At 39.2% G+C, this 13,815-nt stretch overlaps 1 protein-coding gene across 4 annotated transcripts in view; it reads right to left on the bottom strand.

Annotated features, from left to right (window-relative positions):
• Nucleotides 1-10,329, bottom strand: part of LOC150077326 (nitric oxide synthase-interacting protein) — a 261,026-nt gene extending 250,697 nt beyond the window's left edge. For 2 of the 4 annotated variants that reach the window (XM_090386807.1, XM_090386804.1), the window contains exon 1: nucleotides 9,897-10,011. The gene's annotated coding sequence lies outside the window, so the exon portion shown is untranslated. Of the gene's footprint in view, nucleotides 1-1,638; nucleotides 1,756-1,888; nucleotides 2,248-9,896; nucleotides 10,012-10,289 lie in introns of those variants that run through there. The other 2 variants (XM_090386805.1, XM_090386806.1) reach the window with 2 other exon arrangements.
• Nucleotides 10,330-13,815: the final 3,486 nt, after the last annotated feature.

The raw sequence follows: 13,815 nt of genomic DNA on the forward strand, positions 1-13,815 counted from the left end.
CTCCTTTATTCACTAATTCTAATCCCAAACATGTTTTTTCAAATCACATCTCAGAAAATATGTATTAATACATATAAATAAGTGAACAACAATTATCAATTAATTTTATAAAGTAATACTTTAAACTATAATCACCTGGGCTACTGTTGCTAAAACTTATCTTAATATGCTTGTTTGTTTGTTATTTGGTTTTTAGGAGCATTAGCAACTAAGGCCATATTGCTCCGGGATATGCGGTGGTCATTCCCTGACCTTTCCGTATCTTCCCTATTTGGTGGAGACGGGCTTGAACCCCGGTCTAATCAAGAAGCGTGTGCTATGCACTGCTGCTCCTTCCCACCTGGTTACGGAGGCATCCATCTTAGTATGCTTTCTACATTATATTTGGTGTCTTAAATGACTTCCGACAACCACCTATGAGATCATTAAGTGAACCTTTGTTAGAATGGCATTAGTTTCAAAAAAAGCAGCAATTAAGGCTTTCTGAATATCAAGGGCGGGTGGTCCCAAGGGTGCAAGGGGTGCACTGCACCGGGGCACCAACGTTCAAGGGGCACCTGAAAACCTGAAACTTGCATACATATATGAAGAAAATTTTAAATGGGTGCCAAATTGTGATTGGTACCCATTTAAATTGGTATGTAGTAGGCAATGGCATACCCTAGGAATGCCATTGCCTACTACATACTGAAAAATTATAATTTACGTACAGTATTTGGTTGCCAAGCCAGATCCTTGACTTGCAGGATATGATGGGTTGACAGACACCAATATTAGTTGTGAGCACAAAACGATTTTCTTACCAAAAAAGACCAAGAGTTCTATAAACTGCATTCTCTGAATATTAGGTATCTATGGAGTGACCTAATTGAAATGTATTAGACTTTGAAAGGGATAAGTAAACTAAATGCTAATGGCATCTTTACTCTTTTTTATATGAAACAGAAGGTTGCATGAATTTAAATTGGAACAAGTTGGCAGCAGAATAGAAGCCAACAGAAATTTGTATCTAGAGAATAACCGAATTACAGAAATTTGTATTCAGAGAAATCAATTACAGCAATTTGTATTCAGAAAATAATCAATTTTTGGAATAAACTTCCATCTAGTGTTGTAGAGGTAGGTAGTTTGAATAAATGTAAATAATAAATAAATTTAATTTATTAAAAAAATTTATTTAAATAAATTAAGGGAGGTTTAGACAAAGTACTGGATCAAATGGATATATCAAGTTTTTTTTGGTTGTTTTTTGGCTTGTGCTATATAAGCCAAAAAATACTAAAATCTCAATTCAATTATGCTACACATTAGTAACACAAGTTATATATTTCTTCTTGATTATGCTATATCTGTTTTCATAGCGATAGATATAACATACTGATTAAATTTGTCTTCCAGTTTTTATAATTGAATATTAATCATTAATTACTCATTAATAACACATTAATAGATTAACAGCTGCAAACAGAGGTGAAAGTGATTCTTCCACTGCTTTTACTGGCAAAAAAAAAAAATTTCTGAATTACCCTAAGAGAGAAGGAGAGAGAACAAGAGCCAGAAGTAAATGGGAATCACCAAGAAAGAGAAGAATGATAATATCCAGTTCAGGACCCTTGGGTGTGCCAAACCCATACTTACCAGATAACTCTGTGATCACTTCCTGCTACTGGTTCTTGTACTGTCAGCTCTTCTATTATGTCATCTGGTTCATGGGTGATGATGAGGTCTAGAGTATTCTTTTCCCTAGTACTTTCCCTGACATGTTGATGCAAATAACAATCATCTAGTTGATTTAAAAATTTTGACCCCCATTTGGAGTTTCCTTCCCATTTGCACCAATCAATTAGAGGCAAATTGAAATCACCCATAATAAATCAATTACACTTACTTGCACATTCCATTTGCATGTAGAGGCTCTCATCATAATCTTCACAATCACCTGGCCTGTAATTACTCCCACTCTCATCATACCTTTGCTTCCAACTATTTCACACCATACAGATTCTATACTACCATGCAAAACATCTGAATCCGGGAAAGCTTTCGTCACGCTCAGGCAACCTTTGATAAGAAGCATGACCCCACCACCCCCTTCTATCTTCCCGGTACTTCCTAAATATAAATATAGTCCACTAGTTCAAATTTGGTACCACCCAAATGGTACAAATGGATTACTGCTAACCAAATGCAGTACCTTGCACTTCTTCAGTTGGCAAAATATCGCCTCAGATGCTGAAGCACTATAAAACCATTAAAAAAACCAACCATGCATTTGCCAATCTAAATTGGCATTGCTTAATTTATCTAGGTACTCTTGAAGTAGCATATCTTGATTACTATCATTAACCAATGTTCCCAATTTTAGATCATCAACAAACTTGAAATATCGACATCATTGTCATTAATACACATTAAAAACAGTAATGGGGGCTAACACCAACCCCTGAGAAAGTCCATGAAAGGCAATGGCCATCTATAACTACCCTTTGTCAACTACCACTAACAATCCCTTTATCCACAGTAATATCTTTTCCCAAATGGCACGTATCTCCAATTTATACACGTATCTCCAATTTATACAACAATTATATATATCTGGTACCATATCAAAAGCTTTATTGAAATCCAAGTAGTAATAGTAGAGGCACGTGCTGCAAGAAACCGAGCATTTCTTGGTTTCTTGCAGCACGTGCCTCAAGAAACCAAGCTTAGGTAGCATCAGCCAAAAAAAAAAAAAAAATTTCACAGATCTATACCCTCTAAAAGTGTCCAGTTCCTCCTTTAATTTATTTAAGCTATAAACTTACACAAGGCCAGATGGAGGTTTGTTCCAGCAATAAAATGCCAGCTGGCTAAATGCAAATTTCGGCACATTTATTCTACAACTATCTTTCTTCAATTTCAATTTATGGCCCCCCTTGGGTTCGTAATCTGAGCAAGTGTAAGAATCCCAACAGAATTGGGCCTGCTCAAACCAATCAAGGCCTTATACACCTCAATCAGATCACCTTGCAGGTGCCTACACTCCAGATGCTGCAATTTGCAGCACTTAAGCCTTTTTTGATAACAGCACCCTTCCACTCACCAATCATTGCCCCTCTCTGTACTCACTCAAGCAAATCTACATCCTTCTTAAAATAAGGTGTCGTAACCTGTATGCAGTACTCATGACGTGGCCTGACCATTTCCTTATATAAAAGAAATAATCACCACATTATCCCTACTAGCAAAATTCCTATATACCATTGACAGCCTGGCAGCGTGTCTGCACTGTTCAGAAAACTTCATATCTGACTGCACAGTAATTCCCAGGACTTTTTTATTTATTTTTTTTATGAAAACCTCACAAGAGGTATTAGAATCTATAGTACTTAGTACCATGCTTGGGTTGGGGGTTGAGAATACGAAAGAAGATATTTGTTCACATTAAACTTGAACTTCTGTAGACTAATTTTCAGGAAATATGTTGTTTCAGAAAATGGCAGTTAAAAATGAATGAGGAAGATGAAAAGTTGGTTCTGTAAGTTTGAAGTTGGACAGTAAATGGATGTTGGCTGGTGGCAACATGTGTTCGGACTGTTTTGAAAGAGAGAGGGGGAATTATAGAAGCCAATTCAGAAGAACAGTGCCCATGGAAGTATCTGTAGAAAAGGCATGCAGCAGAAACAGTACGTCTATGAGACAGATTGTTAGAGAGGAGTCATTAATTAACCTAACTTCCCTCTTCTGAATAGAATCTAGAAGCCTGAGAGAGATTTTGGGGGCACCTCCCAAGATGTGAGAACAATATTCCATGGTAGGCGGGATTTCCGATTTGTACAGAGTGAACAGCTGTTTGGAAGAAAAGTAACACCAAGAGTGAAAGAGAAAACCAAGTTTTTTAGAGGCAGAGGAAGCAATATTTGTAATATGCTTGTGCCAAGAGAGATTAGAAGTCAGGGTAATCCCCAAAAGAGATATATCATTTTGCCTAGAAATCGGAGTGTCACCAAAGATAAGCATAGGAGCAGAAGAATCCTTTATGCGAGGTATAAGACAAGACTGAGTTTTAGGATTGAAATCAACTAAGTTCTCTTTACGCCACTGGAGAATTACCTGGAGATCGGCATTTAAGGAATTGGTAGCGGATATTCGAGAAGTTGAAGATGATTCAGCAGGGCAAGTTTTTTCAAAATGGAAAGTGGAATGCAATATGCTATCATTGGCACAACTATGGATAGGATTTCCAGTCAATGGAAGAAGGTCATTAATATACAAGAAGAAAAGAGTGGGGGAAAGAACTGAACCTTGGGGGACAGCGGCATTAGTGGAGAAGTTAGGAGACAGAGAGCCATCTACCATCACTCTCAGTGAGCGATCAGAGAGAAAAAACTGGATAACCAATTACAAAAAACAGTTGGCAAACGATAAGATGGAAGCATGTTTAGAAAACCTTTATGCCAAACACGATTGAAAGCCTTTGAGATGTCAAGAGCAAATGCTTGTGTTTCACCAAACTTTACCACTGAATTTCTCCATAAATGGGTAACATAAGCCAGAATATCACCAGTGGATTGACACTGATGGAATCCATACCGGCTGTCATTGATCAGACAGAAAGTTTCTAGGTAGTTTAAGAGTTGGCAGTTAATTGATTTCTCCATTGCTTTAGAAAGAGTAGAAGTAATTACAATGGGACGATAATTGGATGGGATGGCCTTTTCACCCTTTTTAGGAAATGGCCGGATATGAGCAAATTTCCAAGCAGAAGGAAAACACCTTTGGAATAAGAAAGCAAAAAAGCCAACAAAGAACAGGATCAGGAGCACAGGTTTTGAGAACAAGAGGAGAAATACCATCAGGACCTGGAGCTTTCCTAGCATCAAGATTCGTCAAAATCCTTCTGACATCCTTTTGATGGACGATCACAGGAGGCATTGAATGGAGCGTGTTGGGAATGGTGGGAGGTGTTTTACCAAGATCATTAATACACCAGTTGGAAGAAAAATGGGATGCTAGCAGGTCAGCTTTATCATTGGCTGAAGTGACAACAGAACCATCTTGTTTTGACAGAGGTGGGAGCAGAGATGGGGCAAAAGTTGCGGACAATAGCTTTGGCAAGAAATCAGAATGCTCAGCTGCCATTAAGGTAAGAAGCAAATTTTCTACTCTTAGCTTGATAAAAATCTAGTTTGGACTGATTAATAACTGCTTTACAATTGTTGCGAGCTTTGGCTTAGGCTAAAAATGAAACTGAACAATTGGAAACAAGGCAATTACGACATGCAACGTTCTTCTCTTGAACAGCCTTAGCACATTTATTGGAAAACCAAGGTTTAGGTAAAGGACGAGAATTTAAAACAGAGTGTGGAATAAAGGATTCCATTCCTACAAAAATAATTTCATTGACACGATTTGAGCAAACGTTGACATCAGAAATTTTGAAACAGTAATCCTACCAAGGAAAAGAAAAAAGAAATCTCGCAGGTCATCCCATTTTGCATTCTTGTAATGCCAAACAATAAGAGGTTCGGAACTTCCATGAGATAAAGGCACCACTGGAGAAGAGACAATCACCAAGTTGTGATCTGAGGTACCTAAAGGACCACTCACTTCGAACGTGTACTTAGAAGGGTTGTTTGTGAGAAAAAGATCAAGCGTGTTGGCTGTATGGTTAGGATTGTCTGGTATTCCTGTAGGTAAATGAACAATCTGTGCAAGGTCATTAGAAACTGCAAAAGCCTCAGCATCTCGACCAGCTGAGTCTGTGTGACTAGTAAACAGAAGCCAGGTGGAGTTCTGAAGATTAAAATCACCAAGGAAAATTACCTCACTGTTTGGAAAGTTGGACTGGAGAAAGTCAAGTTGCAAAGAAAAGACATCAAAGAGCTCCAAGTGATTAGTGAAAGTGGGAGAATGGTAGAGATAACAGATGAATTTGACACGATGAGGTAGAGAGATTTTAAGCCAGAGAAGATCGAAAACAGGAGATTCCAAATTACCAAGTCTCTGACAAGGAATATCGGAATGCACATAGGCACAAGTACCACCTTTGAGGCAAAAGGAATCATACAGTAAATAATTTGGGCAACTGAGATGAGCAGTAGTTGAATCAACTGATAACTGAGATTCTGTCAGAAGAAGTACATGGGGTTTGGCAGACTGCAAGTGGAAATGGACGTCGTTGAGATTAGAATTGAGACCACGGATATTTGAGAAACGAACTAGGAAGTGTTGTGGAGGTTTAGATCTTTTCGCAGATAAGCTTTCTCTATCAGTTTGACAATTCATGGTGTATTCAATAGTAAGAAAAAGGGGGGTCATGCTGTATGAAGTAATGAAATTTTTGGATATGGCGTACACATGGTAAGAATATACCCAGATCCTTGACATAACATGGCCTCGATAATGCCCCCCCCCCCATACACACTACTCAGACTCCCTCCAGTCACTATCCGGCAGAGCAGAGGTAGCAAGAATATTAGTTAGTTAGTATACCAGCCCGCAAAAACTGTTTTAGAGATGTACCCTCGAAATGTAAGGAAGATTGGATCTCTCTCCGTAATGTTCATCATAACGTGAAAAGTTATCAGTCATACTGCATGATGGAAGAGATGGGGAAGGGTTGACCAGAACTTAGCTCTGGAGACTAAACACGGGTTCCACCACCAATTCAAGCCTCCAATATGCAAAGTGGTGGTATTGCACCGGCTGATGAGTCATCTACCACCTAGTATTGCCTGGTAACACAAAGGAAGGGCATTCCTCGATGTGGTGTGGGTGCCACACCTCAACCCCTGCTTACATTAGTTAATACCTGGGTGGTCACCCACAGTGTGCTTGTACGTGGAGGTTATAGCCAGGATTACTAACAGTCCCACCATCGTGAAGGTGCAAGCAGAGGATTTGACTGTCACCGACTGTCCAGACTTTGCCGAAATTGGGTCTACTTAACTTGAATGTCACCCAGGTATCAGTTCCATCAGCGTTTTAGACTCCCAGGTAGCATATACAGCTTGTCTGGCATATATGAGAGATTTGCCAGATTTGCCCTCTGTATCCAGTTCTTTTCTGACAACTTCACAGTACGCAATCAGGTTTGAGTCAAGGTAAACCCTTTAACAAACCCATACTGTGATTGCCTTGCTTCTTTAACTGATTCCATTATTTTTCCTAACACACAGATTAAACTGACATTATACTTGGCACTTCACAAACTGAACCACTTTTTTTGCATACAAGACATTTGCAATTCTCCAATCTACAGTACTTCCCCAGAATCTCAAAATGCGCTCATTATTATGGCCTATGGCTTACAAGCTTATGCAGCATCAGCCAAAAAAAAAAAAAAAAAAACCACTTCCACGACAAGGGATAGAAGTTTGTTCCACCAACCAACCACCCGCTGGATAAAGGCAAATTTCCACATTTTTCTACATCTGTCTATTCTACATCTGTCTTTCCTCAATTTGAATTTATGCCCTCTTGGGTGATTATTCTGAGCGAGAAGAAGAATCCCATCAGCATTGAGCATGCTCAAACCATTCAAGGCTTTATACACCTCTATCAGATCACCTCACTGGTGCCTAGTCTCCAGCCACTGTAATTTGCAAAACTTAAGCCTTTCTTAATAAGAAGAAAGGCTTGAAATGAGGCCTCCAGACCTGTATACAGTACTCTAGGTGTGGCCTGACCATTGCCTTATACAAGGGAATAATCACCTCCTTATCCCTGCTAGAAAAATTCCTATATATCATTGACAATACACCATGAGCTACTCTTGCAGCCCATCTGCACTGCTCAGAGAACTTCATATCTGCCTGCAAAACCACCCCCAGGTCCCTTTCATTCTCTACCGCTGTCAGTGTAATACCACAGAGTTGATACGTTGCTCTGGGGTTGCTGTTTCCCATGTGTAGTACTTTACATTTGTCAATGTTAAACTTCATTTGCCACCTCTCAGCCCATCTGCTCAACCTTTCCAGATCCTGTTGCAGCAGCATAGTGTCAGTAGTGTCCTTGACAACCCTGCCTACCTTTGTATCGTCTGCAAACTTCGACATTAAGCTTGATATACCATCATCAATATCATTTATGAATACAGAAAACAATAATGGACCCAACACTGAGCCCTGAGGGACTCCACTAATAACATTAGTCCACGACGAGCAGTGTCCATTGATTACCACTCTCTGTCTTCTCCCCCTCAGCCACCCCTTTATCCACAGCAGCAATTTGCCTCCCATGTCACACTGCTCCAATTTGTGCAGCAGTCTTCCATGTGCAACAGTATCAAAAGCCTTTTTAAGATCCAAGTATATAATATCAAAGTTATTCCCTGCATCCAGTTCCTTTGTGACTGCATCACAGTATCCAATCAAATTGGTCAGGCAAGACTTCCCCTTAACAAAACCATGCTGTGTCCGAGCTACAACTGAAGTCTTGTCTAAATGATCCTGCAGTGCTTCTTTAACTAGTGCCTCCATTAATTTTCCTGGAACAGAAGTTAAACTCACAGGTCTATAATTACTTGTGTCAGCCTTTGATCCTCCTTTGTGAATTGGGGTCACATTTGCACATCTCCAGTCTGTGGGTACCTCCCCTGCGTCCAAGGAAGCTCTCATAATTATGGCTAAGGGTTTGCTTACTTCCTCTGCTGCCTCCTTTAATAAAACTGGATAGATCCCATCCACCCTGGGTGCCTTTCTTGTGTTTATCTTCAACAATTTCTCCTCCACTTTACTCTCAGTTATTACAAGATTCTCTAGCTTACTGCTAGAGTTGAATATACCTCTGGCATTCCCCTCGCTAAATAACTCCTCATGTGTGAATGTCGATGCAAAATATTCATTTAGTTTGTTAGCTACCTGTGCAGGATCATCAACAGTTGACCCATCGATATCAAGTGGACCAATCTGATTCATCCCCTTCCTTCTAGAGTTTGCATAAGTAAAGAACTCTTTGCTGTTTTTCTTTGCATCCCTTGCCAAAGATTTCTCGTAATCTGCCTTCGTCTGCCTAACCTCCTTTGTAACTTGGTTACAGATCAACTTGTATCTATCATAGGCTTCTGTGTCATATGTTAATTTGTATGTATCCCATGCATGTTTCTTCTCTACCATATGCCTCATTAGTTCATCTGATATCCATTTAGGCCTAAACCTTGAACAATATTTCTTAGTTGGTATGTAAAGCCTAGTAGCTTCCACGATAAGTTCTTTGAATGCTTCCCATTTTGCATTTGCTGTTGGTAACATCATCAGTTGGTCCCACTGTATAGAATTTAAATACTGTCTCAGTCCATCGTAGTCGCCTTTACGAAAGCAATAATCCTTCCCTTTACCCCTAATGGTAGTTACCTCTTTGAGTAAATCCCACTTCAGCACACTGTTGATTAATTAAATCTAAATCGATGAGTCCATCAGAAATGACGCATTGTTCACTTTTAGAAGCAACAATTTCGTTACAACCTACTTTGTTATTATCAAATCGTGTTAACTCCAAGTCAGTATTTTACGAAGTTTGGAGTATCTATATACTATAAAGTTTATCATGCCATTTACTGTATATACTAAATACACTAAACGCAGAAGAGTAGCTCAGTAAACTTGGTTATTGGTACTGTATCATCACGAAACTGGGCGATGGTGCAACATAATTTCTTTTCCTTCACACACAAAATGAGGCTCCCTTCTGAATTTGCACTACTTGTAACATTCAAGCCGCTCAATATGGATGGGGGGAGATTTAATATGTATAAGGGGGGATAACAACCATAACACTAACCACAGCGAGTTACGCATTTCAATTACTGCCTTCTTCCTCTTCTTCTCGCCGCTATTTAAAGGGGAACCCTGGTCTAAAGTGTTAACAAAATGTATTAAATCTGCCAATGCTAGCGCCTTCATTAAATTTACCTGCTTTCAAAATAATACACAGAAGGCTATCCGAAGATTTTCAAAATTTTAGTTTACACAACGTTGTATACACTCAAACCAAGACTAACTCTGCACTCGTAAAAAAAAAAAAAAAAAACACTCCTCACCAACTGATGAAGGCCAACTTCCCCCACCACTTGCCAAATCTTAATAATACTTCCCGCTAGCCGCATGCACAAAACCCGCTATTTTTAACACTTAACCCGCAAACTTTTTAAATTTTCGTTTGGGTTAATCCTATTAATGGAAGCCATAAAAAATAATGGGTGCCTTAAAAATTTTTCAAACTCCTACATTAGGTCCAAACAAGAACTTCCAAATTGCATATCAAATGCAGTTTATTCTGAGGAAAAAGTCAAAAATAATAACTACCATTTAACGGAGTTGATGAGTTTATGCAGTGGCAATATTGATCACGTGATTTCTTGGTTGGCGAAAAATCAAATTTTGCAAAATAGAGCTTTTTGTGAAGTTTGCAATCTTCAAATGCCGCTTACAAAAGGTAAAGGTAAAACTAATATTATTATTATTATTGGGCTTATATGATATCTCCCTGATTGGGGGATTCCACTCCGTGACGGGTACTGCCACGAAGTACACGGGGTGGTTGTAATGTCAGGTGTTACGAGGAAATCTCTGACTATCCAACAGGTGTTCAGGATTGCGCCTTTCTGCAGTTCCTTGTAGGTGTTCTCTAGGAGACATATTGCTGCCAGGCTGCTGTGTAGAGTAGTAGTAGTAGTGAATTTATAAGAGTAGCAGTAGTGAATTTAGTAGAGTAGTAGTAGTCAATTTAGTAGAGTAGTAGTAGTATTGAATTTGAATTTATGCCCCCATAGGTTCGTAATCTGAACAAGTGGAAGGATCCCATCAGAATTCAGCGTGCTCAACCCATTCAAGGCCTTATACACCTCAATCAGATCACCGCGCAGGTGCCTAGTCTCCAACCACTGCAATTTGAGAGAACTTAAGCCTCTCTTGGTAAGAGGATCCCTTCATTCCCCTCCCCAATCTTGTTGCCCTTCTCTGTACACGCTCAAGCAAATCTACATCCTTCCTAAAATGAAGTCTTCAGACCTGTACGCAGTACTCAAGGCGTGGCCTGACCATAGCCTTATACAGAGGGACAATCACCTCCTTTTCACTGTTAACAAAAATATTTATATCTTTGAAAAAACCCATCACCTGCCCGGGCAGCCTGTCTGCATTGCTCAGAAACCTTCATATCTGACTGCACAATTAACTCCCAGATCTATTTCATTTTCTACCACCTTAAGTGTAGTACCACACAGTTGGTACGTTTCTCACGAATTACTTCTACCCATATGCAGTACTTTGCATTTGTCACGGTTAAAATTCAGTTGCCACTTTTTAGCCCGCCCAAATTTTCTAGATGCTGTTGAAGTAGCACACTGCCATTACTGTCATTAACAACCATGCCAACCTTTGTATCATCTGCAAACTTCGACATTAAGCCTGATATACCTTCATCAATATCATTGATAAATATAAAAAACAACAGTGGAGTCAACCCCGAACCCTGTGGAACTCCAATAATAACATTAGTCCACGAAGAGCAGCACCCATTGATTACCACCCCCTGCGTTTTCCCACTGAACCAACCTTTTATCCATTGTAGCAACATACCCTTAATACCATTCTGCTCCAATTTATACAATAGTCTTCCATGCGCAACAGGTCAAAAGTTTCCTGAAATCCAAATATATGATATCAAAATTATTTTTTGCATCCAGTTCCTTAGTAACCAGATCATAATATCCTTTGAAATTTGTCAGACAAGACTTTCCCTTAAGAAACCAATGCTGTGTCTGAATTATTGCTGCAGTGTTGTCTAGATGATCCTGCAATGCATATTTAACCAGTGACTACATTATCATTATTTTACCCGGAACAGAAGTTAAACTAACTGGTCTGTAATTATTCGTCTCACTCTTCGATCCCCCTTTGTGAATTGGCGATACATTTGCACATCTCCAGTCCGTGGGGACCACCACTGAATCCAAGGATGCTCTCATAATAATGGCTAGGGGTTTGCTTAGTTGCTTTGCCGCCTCTTTTAATATAACTGGATAGATTGCAACCACCCCAGGTGCCTTTCTTATGTTTAACTTCAACAATTTCTCCTCCACTTTGCTCTCAGTTATTACAATATCATTAAGCACCCTGCTACAATTTGATAACCTTCTGCCATTTTCAAACCTTAATAACTCCTCATGTGTGAATGTAGATGCAAAATACTCATTCAGTTTGTTTGCTATCTGAGCAGGATCATCAACAGTCGAACCATCGATGTCAAGTGGACCAATGAAATTCATCCCCTTCCTTTTAGAGTTTATATATGTAAAGAAATCCTTGCTATTTTTCTTAGCATCCTTTGCCAAACATTTCTCGTAATCTGCCTTCGCCTGCCTAACCTCCTTTATGACCTGATTACAGACTAACTTATATCTGCCATAGGATTCTGAGTCGCTTAATAATTTATATGCGTCTCATGCATTTTTTCTCTGTCACGAGTATCATTAGTTCATTTGAGAGAGAGAGAGAGAGAGAGAGAGAGAGAGAGAGAGAGAGAGAGAGAGAAAATCTTTATTGCAACTAAATTAATACAATGTACATATATAGATTTAAGTAAAGTTCCAATTGTCCCATCATGGCCACGGCCAGGGGCTCACATCAGAATAGATAATTAGATAATAGATAATGCACATGGATAATAGATAATGCTCACATCAGGATATATGATGGATAATGCACATTCTAAAATTGAAGATGTAACATATAAACATGTCATTACACAGTATTAACTATATTTACAAGTGACATCGTACGGTTATATTTACAATAAAATTTACAATCAAATATGTCATTTACAATTTTGTTTACAATAAAATATTTCATAACCATTTAGGCCTAAACCTTCACAATATTTCTTAATAGGTATGAAACTTATAGTAGCTTCCACGATTAATTCCTTGAATGTTTCCCACTTAGAATTTACTGTTGGTAACATCGTCAGTTGATCCCATACAGAATTTAAAAACTGTCTGAGACCACTATACTCACCTTTACGGAAGCAAAAACCCTTTCCTTTACCTCTAATGATAATTGATAATTATCAGGTAGCTAACAAACTAAATGAATCTTTTGCATCGACATTCACACATGAGGAGTTATTCAGCGAGGGGAATGCCAGAGGTGTATTCAACTCTAGCAGTAAGCTCGAGAATCTTGTAATAACTGAGAGTAAAGTGGAGGAGAAATTGTTGAAGATAAACACAAGAAAGGCACCTGGGGTGGATGGGATCTATCCAGTTATATTAAAGGAGGCAGCAAAGGAAGTAAGCAAACCCTTAGCCATAATTATGAAAGCTTCCTTGGACTCAGGGGAGGTACCCATGGACTGGAGATGTGCAAATGTGACCCCAATTCACAAAGGAGGATCAAAGGCTGACACAAGTAATTATAGACCTGTGAGTTTAACTTCTGTTCCCGGAAAATTAATGGAGGCACTGGTTAAAGAAGCATTGCAGGATCATCTAGACAAGACTTCAGTTATAGCTCGGACACAGCATGGTTTTGTTAAGGGGAAGCCTTGCCTGACCAATTTGATTGGATACTATGATGCAGTCACAAAGGAACTGGATGCAGGGAATAACTTTGATATTATATATTTGGATCTTTGAAAGGCTTTTGATACCGTTGCACATGGAAGACTGCTGCACAAATTGGAGCAGTGTGGCATTGGAGGCAAATTGCTGCTATGGATAAAGGGGTGGTTGAGGGGGAGAAGACAGAGAGTGGTAATCAATGGACACTGCTCGTCGTGGACTAATGTTATTAGTGGAGTCCCTCAGGGTTCAGTATTGGGTCCTTTATT

The sequence above is a fragment of the Mastigoproctus giganteus genome, chromosome 12, assembly GCF_048544385.1.
Source record: "Mastigoproctus giganteus isolate SK-2022 chromosome 12, ASM4854438v1, whole genome shotgun sequence".
NCBI lineage: Eukaryota > Metazoa > Arthropoda > Arachnida > Uropygi > Thelyphonidae > Mastigoproctus > Mastigoproctus giganteus.